General features: G+C 41.4%; 1 long non-coding RNA gene across 1 annotated transcript; it reads left to right on the top strand.

Moving 5' to 3' along the window:
- Positions 1 to 4,344: 4,344 nt before the first annotated feature.
- On the top strand, positions 4,345 to 8,605 carry LOC144539586 (uncharacterized). Its single transcript, XR_013505030.1, has 3 exons — positions 4,345 to 4,386; positions 6,238 to 6,431; positions 8,190 to 8,605. It is a non-coding gene; the product is annotated as an uncharacterized LOC144539586 (long non-coding RNA).
- The last annotated feature ends 4,582 nt before the right edge of the window (positions 8,606 to 13,187 follow it).

Raw genomic sequence — 13,187 nt, 5'->3', positions numbered from 1 at the left:
ATTATTGGCACTTCAGTGATGCTTACGGACCTCGGCGCAAGCGCCTCAGCTCACCCTCGAGTGTAATATTCCTTAATTAGATAATTGATGTTATTAGTATTAGGGGTGGGGGAAAAAATTGATTAATTTTTTTTATTACGATTTTTAAATCGATTTTTTTATTCCTGAATCAATATAATTCAAATTCAATTACTTTGTTTTAGTCTATGCTTATTAGACGAGGTGGAAAGAAGTTACCACGAAGAGTTAACCATAAAGCACACACCCCCTCCCCTCGACTTGCCTGAGTCCGTCCTGTCTTGCCGATAGACGGAGAAACCCTCCGGCGTGACGGCACAGTCGAGCACGCTGGGCTCCAGCCACGTCTCGGTGAATGCCAGAACGCAGCAGCTCCTAATGTCCCGTTGGTGTTTAATCCGTGCGTGCAGCTCGTCGAGTTTGTTGTCCAAGGACTGAACGTTAGCTAGCAGAATGCTGGGCAGAGGGGGTTTGTTGTTTCTCTGTCGGGTTCTGCACAGAGCCCCGGCGCGCTTCCCTCTCTTTGTTTTCCTCCGTCGGACACAGGTAAACAAAAGACCCAGGGGAGTACGTGGTCCGCGATGTCAAAAGTCGGCTTTAAGTCCAAACTGGCTGACAATTGTAACTCCAAAAGTGTTTGCCGATCATACTGAATGAGTGAAAGTACCGTATGTGCAAAAAGAACCAGTAATGCAAAGCAAGTGCATTCCATTTGGCCAAAATGCGTCCTCTCCTCCCCTCGCTGACTCGGCATCCAAAAATGAGCCGCCATCGTGAAGGACGTTCCAATAGAGCTCAACAGTGACCGACCACTTTTGAACGGCTCCGGTTCCAGGAAGTGAATTTCCCATTAATTCCTCCATTGACGTTTCAGAAAATCCTTATATATAGAGTTTTAAGCCTGTAACCAAGCCAACCAACTACGAGATGAATCGTGATCATAAAACATTTGATTCGGAGCAAAAAATAAATAAATTGGAAAACAGGAAAAACAAAAAAAACAAAAAACTTTGCCTTTTTTTCTGTTTTCCTTTTTTTTTTGCTCCGAATCAAATGATTTATGGTCACAATTCATCTCGTAGTTGGTTGGCTGAACCGGAGCCGTTCAAAAGTGGGCGGTCACTGTTGAGCTCTATTGGTCAAAAAACGCATGAAGGATCCTTCATGTCTCCTCGTCAGTGCGGCTATCGCACGGCACACCGGAAGTGTTTTGAGCACTAGCTTGATGAGCAGGAACAGCTAAATGTAGCAGTTTACTTCAAAAAGTATATATATTTTTTATTCATTCTATTGTACATTTTATGTACCACTTTTATATGCAGTATAGCAATGATGCTGCTGAAATAAATCTCAGAAAGACTGACTGACGTGATGTGCATTGCTTTTGGAAATATGACTCATGATATACAGTCTCTAGCAGTGTATGATTCAACTTTTTCCCATGGTCTAGTGTTAAAAAAGCAAACGAAAATCGCAATAAATTGTAATATCGAATCGCAATACAGGTGAAGGGGTGTGACTAACCTGCCCCGCCCCCCTTCTCTCGCCTTGAACTTGAACTAAAAAAAGAAAATGGACGATACTGCGAGTCACGTTAGCGACAGTGAGCCGCCCAGAGCATCATTCATCATCAGTGGATGATGATGATAGCGTGGATGAAGAAGTGATTTTGCTCAACAAATGCAGCTGTATTTGTTTGAGGCAGCAGCAGCTAGCCTGGAGAAATCCATCCTGATTCGAAACGGCTGTATTGGTTGAGTAAAATCCTCGAACCGAAGATAGGCGAATAATGCTACCTAGCGTTTGTCTGCGTGTTTGAATTGCTCATAGCTTGAATTGGACAAAAATGAGTCCTGCTAACATTACTCAGTTCTCTAAATTCATAGTACTCTCTAATATAAATAGTGACAGGAATTAAAAAGAAGTGCCGGTACTCAAACATAAAAATATGAGAAGTGCAGAGTCCCAGACAGCTCCTGCCCAATTGACCTTTCCACAGGCTGCTTGGTTGCTTGGATACACCTCTGTCAAACATTCTGGAATGTTGTGACACGTTTTCAGTTGGCCTTGTTTCAAAAATCCAGTCGAGTGATGACTACATTTTATGTAACATTTTTATATCGTTTGCGTTTGATGCAAAGAGTGGTTAGTGATTATCCACAATGGGTGATGCAGCGCATTTTTAAAGATCTGGTAAAATGTGTATAATTCCTCATTTATATTTATCCTAATAATGTTGTCATCCTTGTATTTTCAGCTTCAGCCAGCAACAGTCTATTTGGTGGCCGAAGTAGATCACGACGTCCTATTGCCGAGTAGCGACGGCTACATCGATGTTTTTGGGACCGTAGGTCCAAGGTACCAGGTTCATGGAGAGGAGGAAGGCACTGCCTCCTCTCCAACACCTCAACATCACCTCGACCAGGGCCAAGGGACAAGGGGCTTCGCGTTTGCGACACAGCCCTTGAGTGCTGCTTCGGGAAGCCGTCCACCACCTCCACCACCTCCAGGCCCAGCCCAGAGAAGCTATTCCAGGTACAAAACCAAAGAACATTGAAAAAAAAAGTTGGGCCAAACAAAAATACTTAAATAAATCTCGTAAATCTCAAATCCTAGTAGTGAAGTCACAAGTAAATACGTTGAGTCTCAAGTAGGCTAAGTCAAGTCAAGTAAGACCGGTCAAGTCAAATAAATTCTTTTCAAATTAAAAAGCAATAACTGAGTGCACAATTGACAAAAATGTTGTACGGGCACATTCACAGACACATTAAGCCTAAATCTGGACAAAAAGCCAAAGGCACTTTAATGGCTTGGACTGGGCTTAATCTGTCTGTGAAACCACCAAATGATACATGTACACTGCATTATACGCAGGGTTGGGTTGTAATGGAATACATGTAATGGCGTTTACGTAATCAGAATACAAAAATTAAGTACCTAACTATTCAGCTCGCGTTACATTTGAAAAACGAGTAATCTGAATATAGTTACTATCATAAACCTGAAGTGAATACATTTCGGAATAGTTTTTTGGAATTGTTGTTGCAAGTGCAAAAATTTCATTACAAACATTAATGAGTTGATATTCATTATTCCTACTAAAGCTACAGCATGACATTCTCACTCAGTAGCCGACAAGATTATCATCACGCAGCTCATGAATACACCGCAGACAGAACGTAAAAATCCGTCAATAAAGTAAAGCTTGCTCAGTGGTCCCGCCCCTATTTCAAATGGTTTCAATGCAACCCTTTCCAGACTGATAAAGTGCAGAGAAACAAAGTTGATCATAGCTAAATCTGTCTGGCTGTGCCAGGCTAATAAACATAAGCATTATCATTCACACAAGGAATTTACAACAGAAGAATGAATCCAAATGCACTAAGTATTAGCATTTGTTTGTTGCCTAAATAAAGTTGATGGCATTTTCAATGTAAAAAATAAAGGCTTGGAACTCTCTTTCTCTCCCTCTCTCTCCCTCTCTCTCCCTCCCCCTATCTCTTTCTTTCCCTCTCTATCTCTCTCTCCCCCTCTATCTCTCTCTGTCTCAAGGAGCATCTCGCTAGGAAGGGTAGAGGGAGGACATCTGATTGTAGATGGGGCTACCCTGATCATTTTTTTTAACGAGAGGGAGGCGAGCGTCACCATGCTCAGTGAGAAAGTAAAGGCTGACCTCCGCACCCAGGAGAACATCATCCTCTGTGATGGGCAGGGGAACTGTTTCTTGGAGGGGTCTGGAACAACAGGTACGATAGTCTATAGAGTATTTACAAAATCAATTCCAAAATTATTTGGTCAATTACGGTGGCTAGGCTGAATGCTTCGTAGCTCAGAAGCTTTGTTTGTTTCAGCTGGGCGGGCCTGCCACTTTGTTTACAAATCAGAGGAATGGGGCGGGGGTAAGGTATAAACTCTCAAGTCCGTAGTCTGAACGTTGTTGTACTTTTTTCCTGTTATAATTGTTTCATATATTTTTTTTACAGAACATGTTTTTTTGTCACCAATCACCAATAGCAGATTGGTGCCATTTATGGAAGTCCATATAACTTAAATTTTGAGTGGAGAATCTCCATTCAAAAGTCAATTTAGTCCAGTACTAGACTTAATCTGTGTCTATGAAATCGGGCCGAAGGGTCTAAGAGATCGATCAATTCTCAATCCATTATCCTTCTTATTGAGGTTCCCATTAGGTGTAGATGCGTATAGAGGTAAGTAACTTTGTAAAAAGAACACCTACCTCACTGTCCATAAAAAAGGATATATTGTCTCTCTAGGGCTGGGGTTTTGGTGACAAAACGCCCGGAAAATTGTTGCCCTCTATGAGGACGCGTATGAAGAGTTCCAGAGGAGGAAGAGGAGGAGGTCTAGGTAATATTCATTGCATTTTTCCAAAATAGATCAATAATTTAAATATACATTTTTTATATTTTGACACACAATTTTACATATTTTAACATTCTGAATGACTTGCTATTGTGCTTAGCAAATGACAAGATGAGTAATCCTTCTGCAAATCTCCTTCTGTTTTGGTTGCTGTTCATTGTTAAAGGAATGCTTTACCCTAAATCAAACCAATTCTATTTGGATTAAAATAGCATATTGCATCCCCCCCAAAAAAGAAAAAAAAATCCATGGATTTCTCAAGATTTTGAGGTTTTGATCCTAGCTCTGCCAAATCAAGTCAATAGCTCAGTAACTCCAATTCCCAAGATGCACTCCACCCCCCTCCCTTTGGAAAGGCGTGGTTTCAATTAGGGCATGGGCAGTTGCAACAACTAATTGACAGGCAGTATCGAAGTGGTAGGAATCTCTAATCGTGACCAGGTTAACAGTGTCAGTGCTCAAAAATGCGTGGTGCTCTCTGGGAACCCAAGGCGAGTATTTTCACTCGTAGCGTCAGGGAGAGGATTTTGACTTTTAAGAACAAAATTCTATATCCATGTCTAGGAAGCAGCTATATGCACAAAAAACATATTTTCAGACTCAGGAAGGGGTGGAATGTTGCACAAAATGGAGGTAACATCGATTTAGGGTAAAGCATTCCTTTAATGCGGTACAATTATCATTAGAAAAACACTCAATGCAAGGCTCTGCATGAATCTAAACATCACTCCCAACACATTAATATAAAAATATTGGCACCGAGGATGTTACATTGTTGCGCGCGCCGAGATCACACGCTTGGAGATCGCAACGTAGCTAGGTATTTTCTATTGCATTTTTAGAAGAGGTCAAACACTTAAATCAACAACTACTGTATATTCCCAAGCCCAATTGTTGTGTAGCAAGTTGTATGAAGTCCCCGCTCGATTGTAGCGTCATTTATTTGTCTAAATACATTTTATTTGGCCTATTTGTACAAGTGCAACATTGGTCGCGCTGTCAAACATTCCCGCCTCAGCTCTAAATATCTATGGATGGTTATGGTTGTATTTTATTAATCCCTGTCGAAGTTCTTCACTTCGACAGGGATTAAGATAAAATCCCAGGAGGTTATCATTTAACAATAGACCACAGAAGTGGGGCGTGTCTTCTGTTACCAGGAAGTGTAACTGTCCCATGTTATTTGCCATAGGCGTTTATAAAGTCCTTAAATATAAGCAACGTGAGATGTCACACCAGCTTTTAACCTCCAAACATTGTTAAGGTACACGCTACCGAACAGGCCATATCCCCGAATTTGCGTAATTTTGAAAAAAATAATACTGAATACTATTGAAAAATGTGTGAACATTGTACAATTGGATAAGTAGTATGTTATTCCCTTTCGCTGCCGATTCAAGTTACACAAACATCTAAAAATGTTGTGGGTGTTACTCAACGTCATATCTGTTTTAAATAAGTACAGTATGTGTAAAAAGCAATACTCAAACCTGTAGTTAAAGGGACAGTAGCTGATGTTTGGCCACTACGGCGCTGTTGAGCAAAGGGGGGACTTTGTCTTTACATTTGTTTACATTGGTGCTGTGCACACGCCCTCTCCTTTGATTGACAGCCTATCTTACCTATGAGGGGGCAGCACCTGCTGTCAATCAAAGGAGAGGGCGTGTGCACAGCACAAATGTAAACATAAAGTCCCCCTTTGCTCAACAGCGCCATAGTGGCCAAACATCCGCTACTGTCCCTTTAAAGATATCTGAACAAGTTTTTTAAAACTATGGATAGACATAATAACAGATAAATTCTTGCTTTCTTGTACTTTTTGCTTGTTCCCCCCAGTCGTGTCAAGGACGACACAGAGGCCTTGAACAGGGTGGAGGAGCTGGTCCTGGCAGCTCAAGAGCTGCCAGCAGTAGCGCAGACCATGCGGGAGATGGCCGCGTTGGCAGAGACCAACAGACGACGCACTGTGGCCTTGACGGAGGCTCAAGCCACCTCTGTCAAGGCCACCTTCCGGTGCCTTGTTTGCAGAGGTTTGTAACCTACATGTTAAGTTACTCTGTATTGTAAATACACTTTTTTGAGTTTTTTTTCTCACAACAGTGTTTAAGTTGATAACAGACTTTCACCCTTATGTTCCACTTTGATTTGTCAGCAGGGGCGGCTCGTCACTATAGGCAGGTTAGGCACAGCCTCAGTAACTATTCAGTAACTAAAATATATATATACAGACGGGTGACAAATTAAAGGAAAAACCAACATAAAGTGTCTTAGTATGGTTTTTTCATGATTAAAAATGCTTTAAACTGTATAAACTTGTCTATAAACACTTAATATTTCATTATATGATATGTGTACTTATATAAGCAGATAATCATAAGTGAATTGCATTCAAAACTTACATTTTTAAATGAAAATGGAAATCTTGTAAGCTCATTGGGATGGGGGGTGCATTGTTTTGTTATTTAAATATCTTGGTACGTACTGGTGTTCATGATCACGTCTATCTTAACAGGTCCTCCAGGACCTGTATAATTTTTCATATTTAAAAAAAATAAAGACCACCTGCCTATGTAGGAATATACCCCATGCATTTCGAAATATGGCGGGTGGTCTTTATTTTTTTTCAATATGAAAAGTTATACAGGTCCTGGAGGACCTGTTAAGATAGACGTGATCATGAACACCAGTACGTACCAAGATATTTAAATAACAAAACAATGCACCCCCCCCCCCCCCCCCCCATGAGCTTACAAGATTTCCATTTTCATTTAAAAATTAAACTTTTGAATGCAGTTCACTTATGATTATCTGCTTATATAAGTACACATAATGAAATATTAAGTGTTTATAGACAAGTTTATACAGTTTAAAGCATTTTTAATCATGAAAAAACCTTACTAAGACATTTTATGTTAGTTTTCCCTTTAATTTGTCACCCGTCTGTATATATTTTCTGTTTGCGCTGCCTGTGCCGAGGCCGCACTGCTAACATGAGCTGGAGTTCCAGATTCTCCCTTAGCATGTCCAAATAAGGAAAGAGTCACAGAGGGAGGGGTCGGCCTCACCCTCAGAGCACTCGCCATTACTTTGAATGGAATTAATGCTATTTGAATTATGCCGTAATTACATTTGGCCGATTCAGTGTTTTGTCAAAAGGCGGGTCTTTTTTTCACTCAATCATTAAAACTAAAGCATAGAGTTTCTTAGTATGGGCCCAGGTATTAGTGGTTTCATGGAATTGGTGATAATCAAAGATTTTCTTTTTTCCATTAGATTATCATTATATTTATTTGTACCACTGGAAATGTGTTTCTCATGAATTGTTTGTTTATAAGGCTTTTTTCATCTTTTCAAATCGTAAGATAATACATTTAGAGGATAGTTGAAGTATGTGTAATGGCGTTTGCCCATGCCCAAGTTTGACAAGCACCATGAGTCATGTGCCTCACCCCTGGAAAAACTCACGAGCCGCCACTGTTTTTAAGTCTGGTTTATCCAAACACAGAACTATAATAAGCAAATCTACCATATACAGTAAGCTCTATACATTTAGGGACAAATAAGCTTTTATTGGGTGTGCCTAATGTGATTTCATTCAGTAAGTTCAGTAAGTTTGAGTGGGTTTGAGCAAAACCTTAATTTTGTGTTTTCTTTATGGACCATGTATTGAGCTCTGTTCTGGGCTATTTAGCAGGTAAAAGCACAGAGATGCAAACTGCAGCTTGAAACTGCCATGAAGATAATGACCAAAAACTATTGTTCTGATCATTTATACTTTTTTCTTGCAGGAGCGATGGATGGCATCGTGGTCGCACCCTGCTGCAGGAGCCTGGTGGGGTGCAGCTCTTGCATTAGAGAGTGAGTCCTAAACTCCCCAAACTGCCCCAAATGCCGGGATGACACTTTTGGGGCAGATTTTTTTTGTTGAGCGGGATGGAGGATGTTTTGGCTGCCCTCCACAATGTCATTTCAGATTAGGTTTAGGGTTTTTTTTTGTTCACGTGGGCTAATTTTGACTGTTTCGTTCAGTTCAGCCTACGAGGTGTGGCTGGCAGGATTGGGAGAAAATTAGCCCACGTGAACATAGTTTGTTTAGTGTTTTTTTTGTTCGGGCCTTTCAGGTAGGCAGCTTACGAGGTGAAGCTGGCAGGATTGGGAGGGGTGCCGGGCAGGTTTTGGTGTGCACCATGTGTTCGTGTTTTTAAAGTCCCCAGAGAGAACCTATCAGGGCCCACTACTGTATATTGTTAATAAAATAATTTGTACACAAGTCTTGACTTTTCCATGTATGATCTTTCTGATCAAGATTACTTCTAAACACTGACATTCCCGGATTGTACTAGGTGATGTGTATGAATGCATGAATCACTTTTGTAAAAGTACATAATTTACCCTCCTGAACATTTCCACACTTTAGATGTTATTTCTGTCTTCCTGGTGCACAATACAAATATGTACTGCCATTATATTGTTGGTGCAGCAGACTCCACAGAATAAGGAGCAACATGCAAGCATTCACACATTGTGAATAGCAAACGTTGAGGGTTACAGCAGAGCTTTATTCTATATATTACAGCACAACTATGTTATCCCAATATTGGTCAGCTTTGTCCTTAAACCTGTAACCCTTTAGCCCTTTTCAAATTGGCAAAAAGTAAGATCTTGTTACAGGGTCTGACATGGCCTCTCTTTATGTCAGGGTGTAGTCTAATCTATTTTTCATTGCCCCCTGGTAGATAATCTTTGTGAATGCATAGTTACATGCAATACCACTAGCCTAGCCAGCCAGACCTCACAACCTATGGCTTTTCACTGGTCTGCATTCCCAACTTGAAAAGGTGTATGTGTCTGTGTACATGGGTAGTATGTGCCTCAGCCGGGGTCACTGACTCGGCAGAGACCCCCCCCGGACATCAGACATGGCATGGAGGATGCGGTTGAAGGGTTTAGTATCAGCACTGAACAGCTAATGAGCCGGGTGATCCAGGCACAGGCCCAGCGGTGAGGAGGACCACCCCGCTCACCATGAAGTGTGGTCGGGCCCATAGCGGCCCAGTCTGGAGGGCCTCAATGCACAGGGCAGCGAGGAGGAAACCGAACCAAGTTGGGAGGTTGAGATTAAAAAAAACAGGAAAGGATAGTTAGAATTAGTCAATAACGGCACATTTAATGATAGAGGAATGTAGATTGAATTTAAAATGTTTTTTTAAAATTATTATTATTATTAATATTATTTAAAACCATGTCAATGTTATAACCTTCACGGTGGGTGATGGGGACCTCGGCTGGTGACTTTATAGATGCTCTTTATTTGGGTAGGGAATATGGAATAGGGGTAACAGTTTCCACAATAACTATTAATTAATGCCACTCAACTAAATGTGACGACCCCGCCTCTTTTGACTGTTGGGCTGGCTGCTTGTCTTTGTGTTTTGTGTTGCAGAAGAAGAAGATCAAGGCCGGCTTTGTTTCCACGCAAGCACGCGAGGCAGTGCGCGCGTGCATGTGGTGTGTGCGTTACTGTATGCGCTGTTGGTTTGTGTGTGTCTGCGGAGGGGCGGAGGGAAGGGGGGTGAGTTGTGTGCGTGTGGTGTGTGCGTTACGGTGTGTGCTGTTGGTTTGTGTGTGTCTGCGGAGGGGCAGAGGGAAGGGGGGGGTGAGTTGCATGTGTGTGTGTGGTTCTGTGTGTGCTGTTCTGTGTGCCGGCAACGGCCACGTGGAGACTTTTGGTCACGTGGGTGTGGGGTGAGTGTGTCTGTGTGTCAGTGAAAGTGGTGTGAGAGAAAGGATGGGAGGAAGTTTAGGTGTCTGTGTGTCAGTGAAAGTGTAACTTTTATAATTTATAATTTAACATTTGCCACCGACTCTGTCCGTTTGTCATCGGATGTATTTGTTATAATGACTTGTTTCGATAATGTGTATCCTATGTATGCATTGGTGTCTGCCAGAATGCCCCGTTTGGTCCATGTGGGAGGGGGGTGTGTCAGTCGGGATTCTATAAATGCCGACGGGGATGCTAGGACAGGTCAGGGACCGCTAGTTGAATCGCCTAAAAGGGGGGCATGTCTGGTTACGTGAATTGGAGAAACAAATATAATAGAAAAAACTGACAGTAGCGATAGTGTATTGACATCTAGAAGTTGTGGGGTTGTATTGACAGACCTGATCAGTCTGAAAATAAAAGAAGATACAATATTGACCAGAACTAGGTTCCTGGTGGTCTACAACAAACCAGGTCACACCCCTCTGACAATAACAGAAAAAACGAAAACGGAGACCCGCACTGACATTGTCTGTGTAGGAAGCTTAGAGGTGGGGGGTTCACAACCATACGCCATCTCCTCTGAATTTGTTTCTCCAAGGTAGATAATTAAAGATAAAAGAAAGTCGCATATTGACAGCTGTCCTGTCATCATAAATCCCGTTTGGGGGATGTGTCTCAACACGTTTTTTATTGAACGTTTGGGGTTGTGTCTCGCCATGTTTTGTAGGTCTTTATTTAAATTTTGGGGTTGTTCTAGGAGTGGCCTAAACGCTTCTAACTATTTAAAGTGTGAGTGCTTCTTCGATGCCCAGACAACACAGAATCAACGCCGACCAACTGTAGGACTCACCGCTCTCTGCTGCACCGACCGATCTGTTTTCTTCATTTAATTCCAGCGCCTTCCGTCGTCACGTACTCATCTATACCCCTATCGTATTTTCCGGCTACGGGGCATCACGATGGAAAACACAGGTACGACCTCTAACGCTTCAACACCGCTTCGTAGAGTGAACATGGTTGATGCTGCGTTAATTATGGCTCCCAAAAAGAAAAGGAGTGTTCCTAAAACCCTGCCATGCCAGAAAGCATGGGCTCCGCTATATGAGTGGAATATGGATGACGGGCGCGTCTCTGGGTATTTGTTTGAGAAAGGACAAGTATGTCTTTATACAAGAGAGGCTGATGAGCTGTTTTTGAAAGAAGTTACACCACACATTCGTTTTTTTGAAAAAGACTGGAGTGTGGTTAGAGATAAAATATGCCCGGGGCTAAATAATACTCACGGCCCAATGGGAGGGGTCAGTGGAAGGTGAAACCTACCGGGTGGAAATGGATATAGCCATCAAGGATCCTGAATCCTACATATTTTTCAGAAAATGTCTGGATAACTCTGTTATCCACAATGCACGGCGTGACACCCCTGAGGAGGCCAAGTTATACCCCCTCACTGCTGAAGAATGGGGGTCATGGTTTACTACAGGATTTCTAATCCGCTGGAGTGATTGGGAGAGAACACAAGATGTTTTCACTCACATCAATGTTTTGTTCAAGTGGTATGAGACCTACAAATCCTACGAAGGACTCAAAAAAAGACTTTTCCAAGACCCGCTCGAGAAAAAAGTTTCTCCCTTACTGATGTAGAATGGGAGGGGATTTTGAATCTGCTGGAATGTTTGGGAGATTTGTTTATATCGGACTAAAAGGGTTCTAAAAATCTGTATATATGTTTGCGCAGGTGTGCAGGAGTTTGCCACTCATGACAAGCCTGCTTATTTTACAAGCTCCCAGGGTGATGACAACAATGACAATTGGATAGACCGATTCAGCGAGGAGTTGGGAAAGAGAAATCTGACATTTCTGCCCCAGGAAAAAGTAGACATACAGAATACTTCTTTGGAAGAACATACAGACTCTTCGGATGATGATGATGATGATGATGATGTCGCGGAAGACACAACCAACACGCCTTCTATGTGGAATGTTGTAAAGGTACCTATTGGACATTTTTTGTACAAAATTATTACTCTAAAAGTGAGAAGTGCTTGTGCAATCTGTCAAAGTCCATACTATGGCCTTATTACCATTCTCTCAAGGCCATATCACTCATGTATTGACGAATTACCTCCATATTATTTTGACGAATGTTTTCAAGAAATTACAAAAGAGCTTTTTAATGAAAATTACACAAGAGCTCAAGCGTATGTTCTGGACTGTTTCGGGATTGTGCCGTCATCTTTGTCAAAAATTCAAGACGTTGCAGCAGCCGTTGTGCACGAGCTAAAGGGGAGTCGCTACATCATTCCAAAACTGAGGCAGATAAAAGAACAGAGCGGTACCAAAAGACTTAACGATATAGTCAAACAGTCTTTCGAGATATGGAGGAAAAGTGAAACCGTTTGACAAAAATGGGGAATACAGATTATGCTACAAACCAGAGTGTGTCGTATAAGCTTACAATGTTGATGTGTGAAACTGTTGATAATGAGCTACATGATGTTGACAATAACGTCAATGCTTACAGATCTCAACAATACCAGGGGTTTAAAAAGCAAATGATGTGCGTTAGAGTTGTAGCAAAGGATTTACCTGATATAGATTGGTCCAGCATGATGCTCCTAGGGGCAAACAAATATTCAGATGTAAAAACTACTCTCACAACAATTGTAAATTGTTTTCCTTTAAGCGATGATCGTATTAGAATTGGGCATGTTGCTTGTTTTTGTACTTTTGGTGTTGATCTGTGTGTTTTTAAGATAAACAGAAAAGAAAATGTAGATGTTTATAACGTGATGAAAAATCTAGCAGAGTTGTTAGTTAAAAAAAACCGAGGGGCATGTGTGAATTTTCTTAAACTAGTTAATCATTGATTTTGATGTTTTACCGTTTTTGTAATAATGATAATAACAAAGATATTTGTGATGTAAACATGTTTTAACAATAAAGACTGTTAAACTTGACAACAAGTGTTCATTCATTATATACAGAGGTCATGAAAAAGATATACTATGCTCCAGAGAGCTCA

This window comes from Centroberyx gerrardi, chromosome 8 (assembly GCF_048128805.1).
Source record: "Centroberyx gerrardi isolate f3 chromosome 8, fCenGer3.hap1.cur.20231027, whole genome shotgun sequence".
NCBI classification, from domain to species: domain Eukaryota; kingdom Metazoa; phylum Chordata; class Actinopteri; order Beryciformes; family Berycidae; genus Centroberyx; species Centroberyx gerrardi.
This window is presented reverse-complemented; position numbering and strand designations above follow the sequence as displayed.